A 16627-nucleotide genomic window follows, 5' to 3' on the forward strand; every position below is an offset into this window, starting at 1 on the left:
ATATATATATATATATATATATATATATACATAAGGTTATTTAAATTAATTATATTACATGCTAGTTAATCTAGTGGTTTACATTTGCATGTTAGTTAATCTAGTGGTTTAATTTAAGTAACCTTATGTATATATATAAATATATATATATATATATATATATATATATATATATATATATATATATATATACATAAGGTTACTTAACTTAATTATATTACATGCTAGTTAATCTAGTGTTTTACAGTCTTATATAATACTGGAAGGATATATTTCCATAAGACAATCCCAGCTAAATAAATATTGCTCAATATACTTTAGCACGTTCGAAAAGAATCGGTTTCTTTTTCAAGGAATAATTCTGTATTTGGATACCAATTATTGTATTGCTTTTGTGCTTTCAAGAATCATTTCTTTTCTCAATATCACGTAAAAACATACAATTTTCTCTGTATGTGCTATTTAGAAAAATAATTTCGAACGAATATTAGTATTTTGCAAGAGATTTTTCATCTGAGGAGATGTGCTTACATTGAAAATCCATGGATTCAGGATTTGAACATATAATCTCTAATTACACACACCCAGAAATGCACACACATACACACCCCCATATATATATATATATATATATATATATATATATATATATATATATATATATATATATATATATATATGTATATATATTGTTTTTAAAATATAATTACCGACTGAGACATGTTTCGTGGTCTACGACTCATCAGAGTGGCTGAATCTAGCGAGATTCGAAATAGGGACGCCATGCTAAGAACCTTAAATATCTACAATTGGATAGTCTCGCAGGACTGTTTGAATATATCGCGATTTACGTAGATGTTATTTATTTGTTTTTGATTTGTGGATAAGTTTAGAATGAATGGAATTATTTATACGAAAGTGCATTTTTACCTAAATGCGAGTTAGGAATAATTTTTCCTTTTATTAATTTGGTACCCCCAAATAGGGAGAGGCATATATATTGTTTTTTTTTAATATAATTATCCACTGATACGTGTTTCGTCGTCAACGACATATCAGAGTGGCTAAATTTTGTGAGATTCGAAATCAGGATCCCATGGTAATAAACCAAAATTATTCCCGATTCGCATCGAGGTAAAAATGCACCTTCGTATACATAATTGAATACATTAAAAACGTATCAAAAACACACACACACACACACATACATATATATATATAAATATATATATGTATGTATGCATATATATATATATATATATATATATATATATATATATATATATATACTTTTTCTCTATAGAAATAATGTTATTTATATTATTTTGAGGTTTACCACTGTGTATATCAGGTGAAAACTAACTCCCTTTGTTTCATTGATATATATCATACACGCATATGTATATATATATATATATATATATATATATATATATATATATGGGGGGTGCCTTTGTCTGTAAGTCTGTCTGTCTGTGCGTCTTTGTAATATGTATTTTTTTTTTTGGTTGAGATTTTGAATTTACGTGGGTGATCGCGTGGTACGAAGGTGTGGGTGTTCTCTATATACGAAAAACGTGTCCTCCCTCTCGATATCGTGTGTGTCAACAAATGTGTGTGGAATGAATCTTCACGACGACGCTATTTCCTGTTTTCTCGCTGTTTTGCTTCCGCAGGCCGCGATTTCGGGTCAGTCCGGGGGCAACAAATGTCATCGCACGCTGCTCTTTTGACAGACAATGCCAATTAAAATTAGCTGACTTCTTAATATGTGTTCTATATTGAAAAGTAAGTTATAAAAAATGAACATTTGTAAAAGCGTTCACCGTTCAACTATTATTGTCAAAATAGTTTCTACATTTCTACATTCTCATTGTTCATTAAATCACTTTTCGTTCAAAAGATTTAAAGTGATTATTTGTAAGTTCATATCAACTAAATATGATATAGTCATACCCAAATACATTAACGTTTAGATCAGTTTTGTTTTACCCTTTTTCAGACAAATCATGTATATTGCTACTTAGAACGTAAGGGGTCTCTTTTTTTACATGGGGTTCACCATTTATCATGGCCCGAATGCCACTCAGGGATAAGGGTTATTGCGTGTACAATAATCAATGAGATAGTATTGTAGTAATCATTAGTATTGGGGGTTTTGATAGAATGTCTTACTTAAGGGGGCGGTTTGTCAGGAGTTTGTTTATGTTGGACTTGAAGACGTCCAAGTTATAGTCAAGTGGGAAACAGGCAAGCGGCAGAGAGTTCCACTGGCGTGCAGTTCTAAGAAAGAAGCTTTGCTCATGGAATCTACGTTTTGATTTAGGCACAGATTAAGAGTGGGGAAAATTTTTGACTGTAGTTTCAGCCAGACGGGTGTTTCTCGTGAAAGACTGGCGAGGAGGGACGAGGGATTGGAGCTCAGACGAGCACCTGCCATGGAAATTACGATAAATCAAAGAAAGGCTCTCGACGTCTCTTCTGTGGGAGAGAGGTTGCAGGGAAGGAAAAAGGGCACCCCCACTAAACCACGAAGTCTATTTTGTACTGTGTCAAGGCAGGATAGGCTGTTTTTAGCCCCTGTCCAGATGTGGCAGCAGTATTCCATCTTTGGACGTACTTGGCTTTTTATACAGATAGAGAATTGCATTAGTAGTGAGATATCTTCTGGAGCGGTAGAAGGATCATATCTAACGTATTACTGTAGTGACTTGAACGGCAAGGTGTACGTTTACATCACTTCTGAGCTTCTCCAGAGTAGTAAAGACAGGGAAGCAGGAAACATGAAGGGATTTCCAAAGTCTAACAAAACTATTAGAGTAGATAGGTTTCTATCCTTTAGGGATTGTGTTGCTTGTCTTCATCGATGGGCACAGGCATTATAAGTTCATCAGAACACATTCTGTTGAAATACTTTAAAACAGGCACAGGGATTCAACATTTCAACGATGGGACAGATGTTGGAGCATTGTCAAAAGTGCGAGACCTATTAGATTTGATATATTTTTGGGACACTATCTTAGGGAGCAAAACTCGTGATAGATGCACCAACCCAAATGCTGCAACAATCCTCCATGCAATGGGGAATGGTGAATGTCTAAGAATACCATCTGGTGAGAGTAATTTTCTACCACGATAAATAGTCTCATCAAACGTGCACCAGGAGTATCCTATATAATAACTGTAAATCGTGAAGCTAGACACAATCGTTCTACAATATACTGTATTGCACTTGTCAGAACATCAGATAAATACCGACGATTATAGATTCCCTAAACAATGTTGTACCTGAACTGTCGTATTGAAAACATCCGCGGCACTAACTAAAGTAACTTTCATAGATGTATTTAGCAGCGTACTTGAAGACAATAAATAAATTTCAAATTGAATCTTTTACCTTTATTTTTAAAGCCTATAGTAAAAACATTTTGTTTAACAATTTTCATGCCTTGGATGAAATGCTTTTTCTAATGTTTGTTTTATTTTACTTCAGTCGAAGTTCTCAGAAATCAAGGGGCCCACGACCTGGGGCTAACACTTGAAGTCTATATGAGATACATAGATATTCGAATGTTCCATTAAAGTTACTTATCTCTCAAACTGAGTTAGTAAAGAAATTGAGAACATAATTTTCCTCTCCCAATTAACTATTTTCATACGTTGGAGTATGTCTTTCGTTTTGGTCTATTGGTCTTACTGGATTTCAAGACAAGAATATATCTTGTCTGGTGGAGTATCCAGCTTCGTTCTATTACTTGAGGTAACATCACTTGGAGAGCGTGCACCATTCCTCGTAAAAGCTAATGTGGGTTAGCCATAGTGAGGAGATCTTATTCGGGCTGCGAATTCTATGTGATTTTGAATATTTGGTGAGGGTTTGCTTCTATGGAAAAAGTATCCTAATGCAAGGTTGTTCTGACAAACCCCTGTACAGAGAGTCCTTAGACACTCGAGGACAGTGTCTAGTAGGCATTCAAGTTCTCCCCTGTCTAGTAGGCATTCCAGTTCTCCCCTGTCTAGTAGGCATTCAAGTTCTACCCCGTCTAGTAGGCATTCAAGTTCTCCCCCGTCTAGTAGGCATTCAAATTCTCCCCTGTCTAGTAGGCATTCAACTTCTTCTCAGTCTAGTAGGCATTCAAGTTCTCCCCTGTCTAGTAGGCATTCAACTTCTCCCCAGTCTAGTAAGCATTCAAATTCTCCCCTGTCTAGTAGGCATTCAACTTCTCCTCAGTCTAGTAGGCATTCAACTTCTCCTCAGTCTAGTAGGCATTCAACTTCCCCCCCCGTCTAGTAGGCATTCAAGTTCTCCCCTTTCTAGTAGGCATTCAGGTTCTCCCCCGTCAAGTAGGCATTCAAGTTCTCCCCAGTCTAGTAGGCATTCAACTTCTCCTCAGTCTAGTAGGCATTCAAGTTCTCCCCTGTCAAGTAGGCATTCAAGTTCTCCCCAGTTAAGTAGGCATTCAAGTTCTCCCCTGTCAAGGAGGCATTCAACTTCTCCTCAGTTTAGTAGGCATTCAAGTTCTCCCCCCGTCTAGTATGAATTCAAGTTCTCCACTGTCTAGTAGGCATTCCAGTTCCCCCCCTCTAGTAGGCATTCAACTTCTCCCCAGTCGAGTAGGCATTCAACTTCTCCTCAGTCTAGTAGGCATTCAAGTTCTCCCCCGTCTAGTAGGCATTCAAGTTCTCCCCTGTCTAGTAGGCATTCAACTTCTCCCCCGTCTAGTAGGCATTCAAGTTCTCCCCTGTCTAGTAGGGCTTCCAGTTCTCCCCCGTCTAGTAGGCATTCAACTTCTCCCCTGCCCAGTAGGCATTCAACTTCTCCTCAGTCTAGTAGGCATTCAAGTTCTCCCCAGTCTAGTAGGCATTCAACTTCTCCCCCGTCTTGTAGGCATTCAAATTCTCCCCTGTCTAGTAGGCATTCAAGTTCTCCCCTGTCTAGTAGGCATTCCAGTTCTCCCCTGTCTAGTAGGCATTCAAGTTCTCCCCCGTCTAGTAGGCATTCAAGTTCTCCCCCGTCTAGTAGGCATTAAAGTTCTCCCCCGTCTAGTAGGCATTCAAGTTCTCCCCCGTCTAGTAGGCATTCAACTTCTCCCCTGTCTAGTAGGCATTCTACTTCTTCCCCGTCTAGTAGGCATTCAACTTCTCCCCTGTCTAGTAGGCATTCAACTTCTCCCCCGTCTAGTAGGCATTCAACTTCTCCCCTGTCTAGTAGGCATTCAACTTCTCCTCAGTCTAGTAGGCATTCAAGTTCTCCCCAGTCTAGTAGGCATTCAACTTCTCCTCAGTCTAGTAGGCATTAAAGTTCTCCCCTTTCTAGTAGGCATTCAAGTTCTCCCCTGTCTAGTAGGCATTCAAGTTCTCCCCTGTCTAGTAGGCATTCAACTTCTCCCCTGTCTAATAGGCATTCAAGTTCTCCCCTTTCTAAACTTTATATGACTATATATGACTATATAAATGTATATATATACTTACATATGTGTTAATATATACATATATCTTGTAGAAAAAGGAGAATATTCTTTGTATATGTTTATATTAAACTACATAAAGGAGCTCAGTTTTTACTACTACAAACACTTAAGTTCAAGAACAATGAGTGACCTAACGCATGAAATGTTTCTAATTTAATCGTAGATTTTATAAGTAATTTAATTTATAAAGCTTCTAATCCATTAGTATAAATGCTTTCTCCAATCGGGGCTGAAAGGCGATTTGATTGAGAAAATCTTAATTTATGTCCATCAAGATTTGCGAGTATTATTTAGTATTAGTTCAGAGTGACTTGATAAATCATTCAACAGATTTATTGATAGAATAATGGATGAATTGTAATCGATGAAAAGAATCTTTGAAAGAGACAAGTCCTTATTAAAACTGATTGATGAAATTGATATAAAGACAAAGCTCTATCAATATTTCGATTTATAAACCCAAACACTATCTCGCCATCTTTTATTTCTGTCTGTCTTGAGGTCAGTTTGATTTAGACAATCACGAATTTATTAAACGTCGCACATTTATATATAACAAAACAAGTTGCATTCTGTTGATGTAGATTAAGCACAACAAGTACGCTCGCAGCTGACAAAGACAGGTTTAGAACAGCACAATAAACCAAGTTACTTAAATACCAAGAGTATCTTAGTATTTAAGTATATGCGTTCATTGAATTTAAATCATTAATGTCGTATGTGCTCGAGATAATATTATAAGACAGTTGAAACCTGGATATTGATGTTAAGCGTTAAAAATATATACGTGGAAGAAGAAAATCAGACAGACGTTCTTGCTCTTTCAAAATCGAAATTAATAAAAGATAGCTAGATGAATAGATAGGTAGTCAGGGAGGGAGGGAGAGAGAGAGTGAGAGAGAAAGGTTGATAAAGAGAGTAGGCTAAAGTAAAAAAAAAAAAAAAAATGAGAAAGAGAGAGGGGAGGAAGCGTCTGATGTTTAATTAAAGACCGTGTGGGTAAAATTAGGAAAAATCTCGCGTTAAAATTATGTAATGTGGTCGTTATATTTTCTGCAAAGCTGTCGTTAACACCCAGAACCAACACGTTGTGTCTGCGACAGTTTCGAGATTTTTTTTTTTTTTTTTTTTTTGCCAATTTTAAAGAAATTGCGTTTATTACCGATGCGTTCCAATTACGCATAACATATATTTTTTTAAATCTCTTATTTCGGCATGTAGGTAACTAAATTCTAGTGTCTCAACACGTGCTTAGATATATATATATATATATATATATATATATATATATATATATATATATATGGTTTACTGCTTTTACGGAAAGAATTCCAACAAAGTACTAGATTACAAAGAAAAACCTTTAAAATATAAGAGCTTAATATTTATTTATTAAAAATTATACAGAAGGTCAGAAAAACATTCGTACCGTCGGTTTCAAGCCTAACATAAGGGGGATCAGTTAATGGGAAATCGTAAATAATGTTAGGCTTTCGAAAACAACATGGCTGACGAGAGCTTAACAGTATTTACGATTTACCATTAACTGGCCTCGCTTGTGTTAGGCTTGAAACCGACGGTACCAATTGTTTTTCTGGCCTTCTGTACAATTTTAAACAAATAAACACATACACACACACACACACACACACACACACACACACATATATATATATATATATATATATATATATATATATATATATATATATATATATATAGTCATCCACATACAGTACTGTTTCGTTGTATCGCAACTCATAAGTTATATGTATATATATATATATATATATATATATATATAGAGAGAGAGAGAGAGAGAAAGAGAGAGAGAGAGAGCAACTTAACGGCTTCCGTAAAAAGTATATATAATTACATGTACACACAAAATGATTACGTGTCTAATAGTATGTAAAATGCTGGTGATTTTACACAGCAATTTGCACGTCCCTAATGTACGGACAGTGCATCATCATCATCATCATCATCACCATCACCATCACCATCATCATCATCATCATCATCATCATCTTCTTGGCTCGTCTTCCTCTTCACCGTGATCTATTTCATTATTATGCTTAGTCTTATAATCCGTACTGTATGATTTCTTCCCAAATTACTGTTTTCCTTTTTTTTTTCTTTTTTCCCCTCCTCATTAAACATCTTCCTTCCTGTTTATTCTTTACCATTACACCTGCTTCTCCGTATTGATCTTTCGTTCTGTCCTATTATCATGCTTACATTCTCTACTACATGGCTTCGTCGTTTTCTCATCAGACCGGTACCGCTTTATCTTTTCTTTTTCGTTGTCATCATCATCCTCATCATCATCTGGTTAACTATTTCTTCTTTTCTTTTTTATATTCCTTACTGTTGGATTTGTTTTCTTACAGTGTCGTTTCTTCTTTTTGTCCTTCTCCCTTCCCTCCTTCTCGTTCTACTTCCTTGCTCCCTCATACACTTTGTTTATATTTACCATAGTTTGATCCCTACCTGTTCTTCTTCTTCTTCTTCTTCTTCTTCTTCTTCTTCTTCCTTGTTCGTCATCTTTTCTTTACTATTAGTGTTTTGTCTTTATCTTATTATTATTATTATCATTATTATTATTATTATTATCATCATCATCATCATAATCATCATCATTATTATTATTATTATTTTTACTATTTTCATTAATATTATTATTATTATTATTATTAGTAGTAGTAGTAGTAGCTGTAGCAGTAGTAGTAGTAGAAGTAGTAGTAGTAGTAGTAGTAGTAGTAGTAGTAGTAGTTCCCTCTTCTTTCTTTTATTTAGCTTTTACCCAGGTCAGGTGTGGATTTTATCATATTATGAATCCGAAGTTTCCATAGTTGACATTGTGTTACACGATATTTTCCAAACCAGAATTCTTTCTAGAAATGCATCGGGGGTTACGGGAGGTATCACGTAAAGGTTGTCGACATCCTAGGTTCAAGTAATTTTTTGTAGAGCGAACTGAATTCGAACTTGGTACGTCCAGGTTATCAGTCCGTGTCGTTTACCATTAAACTGCGGTTGGATGAACATTAGTTTTTTTCTGGAATAGACTGGATTCGATCTTGGCACATTTGGTTTTCAGTTTCTGTCGTTGATCACAGTTTCTTATTCTTCTTATTATTATCTCTCTTTTATTCGTCATCTTTTTCCTTCTCCCTGCCAGACTCTTCCGCCCAGTTTCAAGTTTCTCCATTTAATTGTTAACTACGTACATCTTTATGAATACTGCAAGGACCGCAAACGGCGAAGCAAGCAGCCATAATTCTAATTACAAATAAGAACGTGCCATATTAATAAGTAAACACCAGCCAGCGTGCATGAATGTTTGATGGAAAACATTGAGTCACCAGCGAAGCAATCGGAACATGGCGTGTAAGGACGGGAAGGCGGAGTTTGGAGTTACGGTTGTTGGGGAGATCAAAGTGTACAATGGCGAAGTAACGATGCTGCCGGCTAACAGGCGTTTTTACGAGAGAGAACACAGTGTGAGAGATGTCTGCACTGACAAGGTAATGTTCCCGTAAGTTGTGTCCAGCGGTGATTGGCATTAAGTGTATTGTGCATAGTTAAAGATTGCCGTGGATCATCTGTGAATTTCTTTTGTTGTGTAGGTAGGCGTTGAAAAGTGATTATATTTCAGGTAATGGATATATGTTATTTTTTAAAGCTACACAATCTAAGATATTTTAAAAAAAAACAAAGAATTAATCAACATAACTCATATCTATATAATTATAAAATACTGTGGACCGTTCGGCTGCCCTTGCTTTAAATTTTTCTATCACAAACATTGTCATCTTAGCTTCAGCCTCTGTCCCATCGACAAAATATTGCATCCCTCTGCCTGTTTTACAAGTACTTCAACGGTGAATACTCTGACGAACTACAAACACTTGTACGACCTCGATATAAATACCCCCGCCAAACCCGACAAGCAATAGAGGTCTCTAGATGTGCCTTCTACTCCAGTAATTTCCTCCCCAGAACCGCTAGACTTTGGAATTATCTTCCGGGTCCCTACTTCCCCAACTGTACTGACATGCAGAAGTTCAAGTGTAACGTGAATCGACATATTGCTGCCCAACTCCCTACATAGTACCCCATAGAAGTGGCAATGTGCTTTGTTTTGGGTGAAAATGCAACAAATAAATAAATTGTTGTCATGGAAACCAGCATGTATTTAATAAAATTCACACTTCCCTTCACATAAATATCAGTCTTTGCTTACCTTGTAGATATAGTGTCAATCATTAAACTATGTTTTGTTTTTTGTTTTTATTTCGGTTCCGATTCTAGCCAATGGCACTCAACTCATTTTCTTTTCTTTGAAATGCCAGACTATATATTGGGAAGAATATAATATGAAATAATTGACTCTATAAAAATAATTACGAAATCTGCGTAAATTAAAATATCATATCCAAGCGTGTTTTACTAAAAATATTTTCTTGACACAAGAATCAATATCCACTCGAAAACTAATCCAGACTAAAGCAATGCCATTTATACTATGTTGATGATTAAGATTACTGTTTTCATATTGAGTATTAAACTCACAACACTTCGGCCGATATAACTTCCAGATAAAATACTAAGTAACATTTGGTTCTAAATGACACTCTTCTGGATGTTGTGGTTCAATTCTTAGTAGAAACGAAACTAAGCATACAATTACGAATTACTTCAGGCTGCTATCCAGTAATAAACAATTGAATGATAGCATTTCAAAATTTATGGCCAAATATTGATCAAATAATTAACCACTTATTACTATCACAATACAACAGTATTCTCTCCTTCTATCTCTCTCCTATTTTTCCTTTTCTATCTCTCTCGTTTTCTCTCTCTCTCTTTGTCTCTATCTATCTCTGTCTGTCTGTCTGTCTTTCTCTCTCTCTCTTTCTCTCTCTCTCTCTCTCTCTCTCTGTATATATATATATATAGAGAGAGAGAGAGAGAGAGAGAGAGACAGACAGACAGACAGACAGAGAGACAGAGACAGAGAGAAATGGAGATATAACGAGAGAGAGAAGGAAAATAGAAGGAGAGCGAGAGAGAAAACGAGAGAAGAAAGTTTAATGGGTGTGTTATGTGGCGGATTAAACGTACATAACCAGCACTTACTCACTGATTATCTTTAATGTTGTAATATATACAGTGCGCTACCAGTGGCCAAAATGTTCTTCTATTGATAAAAAAAAACCGACATAAACATTTTTTTACAGTCAGCGGATAACATGTACGTGTCCTTGTCTCAGGCCAAATGAACCACATACCTTCTTCTTCAACCAAACCCCGAAAAACGCCATAAACGAGTTATGCTTTAAACGGGTTTTATTTGTCATGCTCTCTCTATCAGAGTTTGTCACATTGAGTCTCTTTCTACATTTTCACTGTTTCTCTCCTTCTGTTTCCAACGCGGCCGTCCACACATCTGCTCGCTAACGCGTTTCTCGCCAAGTCATTAGCTTAATCTCTGCTGATTAACTGACATATGTGTGAATCTAAAATTCATTACGTCATGACATCACGTAGCCAAAAATCCTTGCTGCACTTTTTGTCACGTATCTTTGTTTATATTATCGTTAGCTTAAATTCCATAACTACTCCGAAAATTCCTAAATCGGCTTTGTTTATTTTATTTCTTAGTCTTGACTACACATTCGAAGCTGTAAATGCACATTTAATTGTTTTATTTTGCTAACAATAACGATCAACCAGGTTACTCGGCATTGTCCCAACATGCTAATATAATAGATCAGATGTTGTTAAAATTTGTTTCTCGATTTTTATTATTTATTTATTTTTGCTATTTTTTAATAGAATCTATTCTGTTGGATTAACCATGAACCATGAATAAAAAAAGCGAATTGATTGCATACATTAATCGTTGCAAATACAAAGTGCACTTTAGCAAGAAATGACCCATAAATTCCGGTTATTCATAATATGCAGACGAGAATGCTCTTATTCCATCAGCAATGGCAAGGTAAACATCTTTAATTAGTCGCAATTACATCTTAACCGGTTATAGATGACAAGACGAGAGCATGCTACATCCGTAAATTAAAAAAAAAAATGTTCCGTTCAAAGTCCAGAGAGATCTCAAGTTCGTTTGACAGAGGCTTTAATTAGGAAATATACACGTGAAGAAAGTCGGACGCTATATCGGCCAAAACGTTTTAAAAATGAAACCGCCTATAATAAGAGTATTTAAAAAAAACAAATCCTCACTTCAAGTATTCAGAAACATAATATCGTTTGCATTTTACACGTTCATAAAAAAAAACTATAAACACCTCGTGAATTAAGTGTAATAATAAGAATATTTCATTGAAATGTTGTCCTAGGTATTAACCTAAAACATAAAGTAAGATAGAGAAAAATACGCAGATTACCAAGGGAGAAATGGATGATATGATCAGTTAATTACAAATTACGTTTAATAAAAAGAAGCAGATCATTAATGTTTAGCACATAAATCAATCCCAGAACGATGACAAAGTTGTAAGATATATTTGATGTCATTAAAGAGTTTATGTATCGTTGCAAACAACTGAAATCGTTACACATGTTTGTAATACAGTAAAGTATAATAATTATGTCCTCATCTCTTGCGTGTGCATGGATAGACATTTATTTTATCATTCTTATTCTATAGTTGATCAGACGAAAGTTGAAAAAGTAATAGGATTTGAAAAATATTTCAACAGTTTTCTTTTTGAGACTAGTTATTTTGAACGGGGTCATTCAACTTTCAATGGGAGGTTGTGGATTAGTCAAATAGATAACGCCGGATTTTAATTAAAATATGTCTAGCCGCACTGATGAGCTGCAAAAAAGCGAAACAGTACTGTATGTGGATGACTATATATATATATATATATATATATATATATATATATATATGGTGTTTATTTGTCTTTGTTAGTGATACTTTTTGAATGAATTCAGTTATTATACGAAAGTGCAGTTTTACCTTAATGCGAGTTGGGAATAATTTTCCTTTTGACCACTTTGGTATCTCACAAATGGAGAGCAGGATATGTGTAGTTTAAAAAATATAATTATCCACTTAAACGTGTTTCGTCGTTTACGACTCATCATAGTGGCTGAATCTAGCGAGATTCGAAATCGGGATAGAAGTATAGAAAGCTTCTTTAACATTAGACCTTTCAAACTATGCAAAGCTCGATAAGTATGGCGAGTAATGTAATAATAATAATAATTATAGACAAGACAAAGTATAAAGTTTGATAGCATTAAGGATTGATTATTAAAGTACATAAATTGAATTTTTAAAAAAATTCATAATGCTGCCATATTTTAAGTTATAAATTTATTATATTTTTTACTAGAATATCTTGCCCCTTTCTTTTCCGGTCTTAACAGCTAGTCCTTCACTTTTCCATGTTTAAGCTTAACCATATTACTTTTCATGCTCGCATTTTTTATTGTAATCTATGATTTTTCAAGGTTTCCAATAAATTCACTTGTTCTTTTATTTAATGTCAACCTTATTTTTTGCCCCCATAAAAACATGTGTAATAACACCTCATGGCACTCGTCTGCTTTCAATAAAAGCCCTTAATTATCCCCTTTTCATGCTTTCATTAGTGAATTAGTAGCAACCGTAGTCGCTGAAGCCGCCACCCTCCTCCATATATTTTTTTACGATTTTGAACACCAAAAAATTCATCATAACTTTTGTTTCACAAAACGAAAATTGGAAGTGTTTTTTTTTTTGTTTTTTTTTGCACAATATAGCTTTTAAATTTGGTCAAAAGATGAGTGAGCGGTGAAGCATAAAGCAGTTCTAAATGACACAAACTGCCACTTACCCATATATTAAAACACGTCAGTGTTTTAACGATATATATATATATATATATATATATATATGTATATACTTGCTATACCCTGACACGCGTTGCTGTGGCTCAAATTGCGCAATGGAAAAAGCTCCAACATGAGAAAAAGCATGTTTCTTATAGGTTTAATTTTCCATTTTGCATGGGTACACCGTTTTTGTTGCTCCAATATTCTTAGCTGATATAGAGATTTTCCGGTGTGGTGACTCTTGAATACGTAATATATATTGTCCATGTGAAAAAACAGTCAGTGTGTAACTGTAAGGCCCACAATTGTAAAGATTGTTCCCTGTGCTTTGTTGATGGTTATTGCAAATGACAATAAAATTGGAAAGCTCAATTTCCTAAAGTGTAATGATGTATCCGGTGGAACCATAGGAATGCATGGAATGAAGATATATTCATCCGTGAAAGGTCCTGTTAAGATTGTTGTTTCTATGATATTGTTTGTTAATTCTTTTTACTGCAAGCTATGTGCCATTGCAAAGCTTGGATTGGTTTATATTTCACAACATGATAATTAGTACACCAAATTTCAGTTGCAATACATGCGGTGGCATCCCTGTCAAATAAAGCTGTTTGATAATTAACCACTTTATCTGCTTTCACAACAGTGTCGATGGATTTGTATTTGACTACCTAACTTGGAATTTTACATTGAATAATAGCGTTAAGTTCATGGGCATCTTTGTATTGACCTGCAAGAAGAGCTCATTCACTCAGTCAAATGGAATTCTTATAATTTGAATATCTGCAAAAACATTTTAAACTAACTATTCTTTTGATGAAATAAAATTACAGAAATTACAGAAGTTAAAAGTCAAAGAATTTTGCCCTTAACTCTGATCAGCTGGCACTTTTCGTACCCAATTTTCCACAAGTGATGACAAAAGTTTTTGTGCGGATCGAACAGTCGGCAACTGGACATGCATATTTTGAGTTAAGTTTAATAGCTTCACATGGAACAAAAAAGTAAAGTATTTGAGGCAAGCATTTATTTCATCTGCTGGTGTTGATTGAAGAATAACAGTTAACATTTGTCTGAAATCTCCTGCAAGCAATATTACTGCATTCCCAAATGGTCTAACATTGCCACGCAAATCTTGCAAGGATCGACCAAGAGCCTCAAGTGATTTTTTGCGTACCATTGTGCATTCATCCTAAACAATAAGTTTGCATTTCTGCAATATTTTTCCCCATATTGGATGTTTTGGAGATGTCGAAGATGAGATTTTTGAAAAATTGAATGTTTTAAATTCTTCTACTTGGCAAGCAAGGTCGCAGGTATTCCTCATGCAGCAAGGGCGAAGGCTATGTCATTTTGTTACCAAATGGCTGCCAAAATCAATTTAATTAGAAAGGTTTTACCAGTTACTTCTGGTGCTGTTCAAGGTAGCAGTAATTTCCAAATAACTTCTATTCTAACAGTCAGTAAATTAGGTGACTAAAATAGGATTTATCCATGTTTTGACAATGCCTTATTCACTGTAATTAATTTAGGAGACTAAAATAGGATGAGGGATTAGAGATGGGCAGATAGAGAGGGAGATACATAGATAGAAAAGAGAAAGTGAGAGGAAAATAGAGAAAGAGAAGGAGATAGAGAGATAAAGGGATTGATAGATAAACAGAGAGAGGGGGAGAGTTAGAAACAGAGAGGGATGAGACAGAAGAAAGGAGAGAGATAGAGGGAGTTAGAGAAAGGGGATCAAAGAGAGGTGGAGAGGGTAATATAGAGAGAAATATAGATTGAGAGAGGGAAAGGGAGAGATGGATAGAGAGAGATATTAAGAGAGGAAGAGAGAGGGGGAGAGAAACAGAAGGTAAACTACACTTCACCGTTTGTTTCCTCACTCAGTAGAGAAGAAATCTTTCGAGACTGAGGCAATTTTAATGTTTTGTTATTATCCAGAGTACCCCTTTTTTTTTGGGGGGGGGGCTAGATTTTCATCACATAAGAAACCGACCGGGTTATCTGTAGTTTCATTTAATAAATTAATAAAAGAAAAACGGGTTTGTATTATTGTACACATAGATTCGAAAAAGTTGTCAAAAAACAAATATATAACAAATAAATGTTATCAAAGGCAAGATAAATTAATTTTCTGCCAAACTGGATATATGTTTTGTGTTTTTATTCAATGTAACATATTTATTCAGCTCGAAAACCATACAGTGTTTACCGATGTATTGGAAAATTCAAGATGGCGTCTGATTCTCTCTTTAACACGGTAAGTTTTGGAAAAGGTGTTATAGATAAAAATCCAGATAAAATACTGTTAAAAACTCGCTCAATATATGTTACCGTGACATATGTTGACATATATTCGGCGGGTTTTTTTCGAATCTATATGTACAGTAATACAAACCCGAAAATGTTATTAAAAACAAATAATCAGACTTAGCTTGTTATAATAGGTGTTAATTTATTTGCGCTGGTGTATCACACTCGTGTTATTTTTAGTCCGAAAATAAAGAAGAAGAAATCCTTCCCGACTGGTCAAATGTTTTTGGCGATAAGTTGGGATGAAACGATAAATTAATTTTCTTTAGAAAATTCGTTCGGGTAAGGAGCGGCGTGAATAGACTCCTCGAATTTTTTTTTGTCTTTTTTTTGGAGCTCTCCGGAAACGGTGAATGTTCAATGTCACTGTCAAAATTAATTTACTAATTTTTAAATAAAAAGTAAAAAAAAAAAAGTTAATAAAAAAAATTGTTGCTTATGTGCGCATAAAAAAACTTTTTCTTTTTTTTTTTTAGCTTAGGTCAACCTTGGAATCACCCCCCTCCCCCCAACCTCCAAATCTTAAGAACAGCTTCCGGAATAAACATCACTTTTGGAGGGGGGGCTAATAAACACCATTTAGGGGGGGGGGGATATTTAGAAAAAAAAAGTCGATAAAAGTCGTCATTTAAAAAGAAATTTAAAATCAAATGTTTGTAAAAGTGAGAAATTATTAATAAATGTTTAGTAACATTTTTCGGTGCTAATGCAGAGATTTTTTTAAATCGTGTTTTTTTTTTAATTCCAAAAAACTAAAAAAGCAAGCGACAAACTATTTTTTGGCCTCATATAATAAAGAAAAAATGTGTAAATTAAAAAATATGGAGGATAAACAAATGAATTATGTTTTTTTTGTTTTTTTTTACTTACTAAATAGAAAATGAAATATTTCGTCAATTGGTGGCTGTGAAATTAATCGAACCGGAAGTTCAGTTTTATCAACAGAACAGATTCGCAGTAACGGTTAAAAAAATATATTT

The sequence above is a fragment of the Euprymna scolopes genome, chromosome 5 (assembly GCF_053919585.1).
Source record: "Euprymna scolopes isolate OS-2025 chromosome 5, ASM5391958v1, whole genome shotgun sequence".
In the NCBI taxonomy this organism is placed as follows: Eukaryota; Metazoa; Mollusca; class Cephalopoda; order Sepiida; family Sepiolidae; genus Euprymna; species Euprymna scolopes.